Source organism: Neopelma chrysocephalum, unplaced genomic scaffold (genome assembly GCF_003984885.1).
Source record: "Neopelma chrysocephalum unplaced genomic scaffold, ASM398488v2 Primary Assembly neopelma1_139, whole genome shotgun sequence".
Classification (NCBI taxonomy): Eukaryota; Metazoa; Chordata; class Aves; order Passeriformes; family Pipridae; genus Neopelma; species Neopelma chrysocephalum.
In genome coordinates, this window is record NW_020897801.1 from 1,681,250 (window position 1) to 1,687,080 (window position 5,831).

Genomic DNA, 5,831 nt, shown 5'->3' on the forward strand with positions numbered 1-5,831 from the left:
AAGGGGATCAGCTACAAATGACAAATGTGAAAAAAGTATATTTAAAAAGGGGTGAAAAGAGTATAACAGACCTAATTTCTCTTGGGTCTAACTTCTGTCCTCACTTAGTCTTTCACTTTTGAGATGAAACACTACTCATTTTTCCCATAGTTTTCAGATAATGTTACAAGTTAAAGCAATACACTTGCCTAAGAATCTTGTTGAACCAGGACTGCACATGATGTATTGCAAGTCATGAATCATTTGAAGCATAAACCAGAAAGAAATTCTCTTTCTTCAGTCTTTTTCCTACTGCCCATGATGTATTCCCTCCAGCTCTTCCTTAATTAGGAAGTTAAGACCAGTAATTCGTCTCCAGTTGTTTCCTCCAAACAGCAGCAGCAGTAGGGACATTAGCATAGACTAAGCTCCAGATGCATTGCCATGTGCTCTAACCCTGCTCAGTAGGTTCACATCAGTCCAAAAAAAAAGCTATGGCTCTTGGTACCTTTTCCTATAAGAAGTCTACAATCTTGTGCTGATTTCTGAAGGTGCCCCATAGGTGCCCCATGCCCTTGATATGTTAATGTGGCCTAGCCGCCGGTCGCTCGCTCCCGCTCTCTCTCTCTCTCTCTCTCTCTCTCTCTCTCTCTCTCTCTCTCTCTTTCTCTCTTTCTTTCTCTCTCTCTCTCTTTCTTTCTCTCTCTCTCTCTTTCTTTCTCTCTCTCTCTCTTTCTTTCTCTCTCTCTCTCTTTCTTTCTTTCTCTCTCTCTCTCTTTCTTTCTCCCTCTCTCTCTCTCTTTCTTTCTTTCTTTTTCTCTCTCTTTTCTTGGGTGAATTCCTCATAGCACATATTTGAGGCAGTTCTGACCAGATCCAAATCCAGTTTCCTGTTTTGATTTTAACCATTTTTAGTCAGAGGAGAGACTGCAAGCTTTGTGCCACATTTAACCGGAAACTCCAGGCACGTGATAAACGCAGAGAGAAGTTTGCTAGAACAGAGGCCTACAGTTAATGTTCATGGACAAGTTTCTAACAAAGGGATGAGAGGTCTAGGCTGCTGACTCGGCCTTCCCTATCTGGGTAGGGATGCTGTCACTAGAGTAAAGATAACTGAGAAGGTTACAAGGGGCCACAGAGGCCCCTGTGATCTGCAGGAGCCGGAGCGCCCACAGAGACTCATTCACTTCTAGTGCGCCTCAAAGTGGGAGGAAAAAAGGACCTTGGCGAGTGTTCGTTCAGACAAGGAAACCTTTTATGGCAGTCTCTATAATGCTTCATTTTGAATGACTGTGTGGTAACTAGAGCTGGATGACTGTATAATAAGGCTCTCCGGCTCTCTGATAGAAACTTTCATAAAGGAAAAAGTTGCGGATGAAAGTGAAGGGGATTTCGTGTGCGTGTTTCTTGTGCAGCTTGAGGTTTCATCTGGATTTCAGTGCCTGTAAAATGAGGGACAACAGGGGAGAAGGCCACAAACCTTAACTCCCTATGCTCTTTTCCTGAAAGAGAAGGAAGTGCATCAAAGGGAATGAGAGTGACAGACTCTCTAACTGAAAGGCATTCTATATTCTTGCTTTAGGTCACAGTCATGGTTTGCATCACAGAGCAAAGTCTGTCTAATTTAACATTTATGAACTCCTCGTTTCCAGGGTGCAGTCTTAAGCGGGCTAGGAAACTTAGGGTGACAGTGCAGAGTTACAGTCATGTTTTTTTATTTGGTTTTTACTTTTGGCAATTTTAAAACTTTCCATTTGTGTCCAGGTGTTGGATGACTATTACTGATCCTTTCCCTGCAACTGCATAGCCTCTCTTCTTCTCTGTTCATCAGGCTGAAAAAGTAGAAGCCCTATCATGTCAACAAGTTTATACCAACACTTTTACATGTATTCTTCCTTTGTTCATAAAATATACTAAAAAATTACAAGTGAATGTGCAGAAAACATCAATGAAGTGTGCATAAATTGCTCCCACCAAATAGACAGGAGAACCTAGCCTATCTGATGTTTCTGCATTCATGTTAAATTCACTTTTGCATATGGCTCAATTAATGAGAAGGTGAAAAAAGAAACTCATGTAGAATAGTTATTATAATAGGTTGGGAACAACATGGCGCAGAACTGTAATTACTGTATTTGCAATTCTAAGAAAAAGTATAAGGTATTTTTTCCCCAAGATTTTAATAATTTTACAGATGTTGAAAGGTGTTTTGAAACATCTTTCAAGCTGTTTCATCTTCTTGCTAATTTGATTTTTGAAGTGCTCAGTATGCAATTTGTTATATATATATATGTGTGTATATATATATATATATATGTTAGCAAATGGGCTCACCTGAGTGAGTGCTCACATTTGCAATGCATTTGCAAACTGGTGTGCTGTGAACATGTTGAACTGGTGTTCCATTACTGTGCCCCAGTACCAGGCTTCAGCAATAAGCTGTCTTCTTTGAAATGCAAAGTATCTTTTTTGTCTTGTACACCAACAAAACAGGAAGATCAAATACACAAATCTGTTTTTAATCAACTGACAGGATGGTTTGAAGGATAGAATTGATGTTGATAGGAAAAAATTACAGTAAACCCCGTGTCTTCAGTTAAGTTGTTGGGATGCATTTTGGACAGATTCTGCTAATTTTGATTCTGCCTAGTAGAATCACCCATTAGTCTGCATACTAGCTACTGGACTGGCTAAAAGATGATGTTGAAATTCCCAATTCTCTATTCTTCACAAAAAGGAAAAAAAAAAAAGGAAAAAAAAAAGAATAAGGAAAAAAAATCAGACGTCCAGCATAAAGAAATCAGAGATTTATATAAGCAAAGAATAAATTAGAGATTACTTTGAAAAATACGAACTTTTCCTATTATTTCTGGGTGTGCTGAAATAATCTAGAACAGGTGGATAGGAAAATGAGAGAATGATTGGAAACCTAGAATATAGGAAATGGGCAAATGTAGTATCTGATTTTTAAACAGCGGAGAATTGCAGATAAAGAAATTCTAGGCCAAATAGATAAGGAGCAATACTCAACCTACCTGTAAGCAAAGGATTTAAAAGTGATAAGTAACAACTGACAGATACATCAGACTGAGCTGTCAAACCAATCACCTTTCCTTCAATGCCAGAGTAACAGGATTCATGGAATGAAGTAGTTGTGAGTCACCATCTGATTCTGACATGATTTGAAAGATGTTACCATAAATAAACCAAGAAAATGCAGAATGGGTAAGTACTGTAAGCACATCAAGTCAGAAAACTGAATTTTAAAAAAGAACAATTTTAAATGGATTTCCGTTAAACTGGAGCAACGCAGAAAAGGAGGAGAGGAGTCATACTTTGACCTGTCCTGAGTTTTGTATTATTCCTCATTTTTACTAATGAAGGGTGGAATTGAGCATGCATAACAATTTTTGTGGATTATACTCTCAAGCACCCTGGAGGACAGGATTAGAATTCAAAACAGTCTTAGCAAATTAGAATCTTAGTGTGGAAAAACAAGAGACTGTTTAACAAGGTCCAGGCCAAGGTCCTATGCTTATTTTTATTCTTCATGACCAAACTCATGACTTCTGCACAAATATAAGGCAAGGGAGGGCCATCTACACAGGAGATTTGCCTGAAATTACTTTGAGGTTATAAGGAAAAATAATCTGTACATAAACCAATAATTTTTACCACTAGTACTAGCACATGTAAAAAGAAGTGTCACATTGAATCACGGCAAGTAGTCTTCTCAATCTTCTGGTAAAGCCCTCAACTCTGAACTCCTGTTCAAGTTACTACATTTAAAGAGATGTGAAGAAAGCAGAGGCAGTCCACAGGAAAGTGACAAAGATGATCAAAGACCGATACAAAAATGTCTTACAAGCAAAATTTGAGAGGACTGGGCTTGTTTTGTCTGAAGATCAGAAAACTGAGGAGAGATGTAAAAACAGTTTTCAAATTAGTTGATTCCTGTGAAGTGAATGGCAGTGAGTGAATGTACAGTGAAGGTAGAAGGGGGAGGATGGTGTGGGGTGTTACATGGAATATCAGAATCTTTTTCTGTCTATGATTTTCAATCTCCTCTCAGAAGAAGGAAATAACTTCATCCCCCTTCTTACATCAGTCCTCTCCAAATTAAAATCATTCTGCAGGTTTAAATCCTGCAGCCTAAATCAGTATTTAGGCGAATGTTAAATGTTAAACTTTTCTAAAAAGAGGCAGCCTGGATTAGATTTAAGCATATGACTAAATTTAAGCCATTCAAATACTTTACTCAAGTGATTGAAGTTGGGTGCTGGTTGTTACGTGTATCTGAACTTAATCTGAGTTAATATATGTGTACTTTGCCAATTTAGTTCCTCTATTACTTTGAAATTTATACATATTTAGACAGAAAACTGAGCTGATGAACTTAGGTCTCAAACTTCTGAACATATACATTGTAGACCTTCAGTTTTTCTCCTCTTTCCCTTGCCAGCTGGGGGTCTATACATCAAGAATTTGTGTTCTGACCTTATAGTTTGAAAGGTATTGAGTGCTTTAGCCTCCAGTATTGAAATCATTGGATGTCTGTTGCTGACTCAGATGGAAGCAAGGTTAAGCCTGTAAATAGTAACATTATTGAAAACCACTTTTTTAACTGCAATTTCCTGACTAACACCAAGGCTCGTTTTATCAAACCTCTCCCCTAAAATCACGTGTGAGGGCTTGTACACCTGCACAACCATTAATACGATGCTGGAGAAACAGTCAGCTTTGTTTGCCCACATTTTTGGGAGGACACTTCTGAACATGTAGCTATTAAAATAGTAATTTCTCTGTTGGTCTGCAGTCCGGGAAGGGGCTGCAGCCCAGACCTTCATTTACACTGAATGCCTGTGGGGGCCCACAGTCACCAGGTTTTCTGTGGAAACCCATGCAAATATGTCACTGCTGTTAATTCATTCCCCCTCCACTGAGAAGAATGAACTGGTGCAAAAGAATCACTGCAATAGAAAATGAGTGGAATATCTGTCCCTGTAGAACTATAGGCAGGTTGATGGCCAAAAGGTGGCATCTAATATTTGAACATAAGGAGCTAAACTGCTCCAGGTGGGTGTGTGAGGTAGTAGTTAGCTGAACAAATCCCTTTTACCTACCAAACCCATAGAGAACTGAGTAGAAAATTCTTAGAAGCCACTATTATAGTTAACACCTCTAATGAATAATTTTTTTAAAACTTTAGCTTTGTAAAATTTACTGCAACATATTTGCAACATATCCTAAATTACAACAGCGTGCTAAAATTTCATTCTCTACCTCAAGATAAAAGATAATTTTTCCATCAAAAAAAAAATCCGTAAAAAAATTATAATGTTGCCTGCTTCATTATTTGTTTTCATTTTATTTTTATTTTAGCATTTTTCTAATGGTAATTCAAAATATTTTCGTTCTTTTTTTTTTCGACTGAGGACTATTTTTTTAAGCAAAAGCACACTGTGATGCTGTCAAACTAATATAGTATGAAACCTGTCTATGGCATAAAAACACAGTATGTATTAATCAAGTAGTAGGAATTGTTGCCTTTTGCCATTCAGGCAAAATCAACCTTGCTGGTACAAACAAATACAGTGAAGAAAAATGAAGGTCAGATGCTCACCTGGTATGAATCAGCTTTGTTTCAGTTATTTCAAAACGCTTACTGCAGTTCGCACCTTCCGAAGTCTGTGGCATATTGTCAGTAACAATTATGGGAAATTACTTTTAAGAGGCTCTATGTTATACAAAGACTCATGTTATACACATACAACCACTTGAAATAGACCCACTAAATTGGAGAAATCTCCACCAGACACCATAGCTGTCACTGTAAATTTTGCAGTGTTAAG

The 5,831-nt window shown here is 37.9% G+C and overlaps 1 long non-coding RNA gene across 1 annotated transcript; it reads right to left on the reverse strand.

Moving 5' to 3' along the window:
• Positions 1 to 271: 271 nt before the first annotated feature.
• LOC113975541 lies at positions 272 to 1,507 on the reverse strand. Its single transcript, XR_003536848.1, has 2 exons — positions 1,460 to 1,507; positions 272 to 493 (listed from the first exon to the last, which is right to left on the reverse strand). It is a non-coding gene; the product is annotated as an uncharacterized LOC113975541 (long non-coding RNA).
• Between the last annotated feature and the right edge of the window lie 4,324 nt (positions 1,508 to 5,831).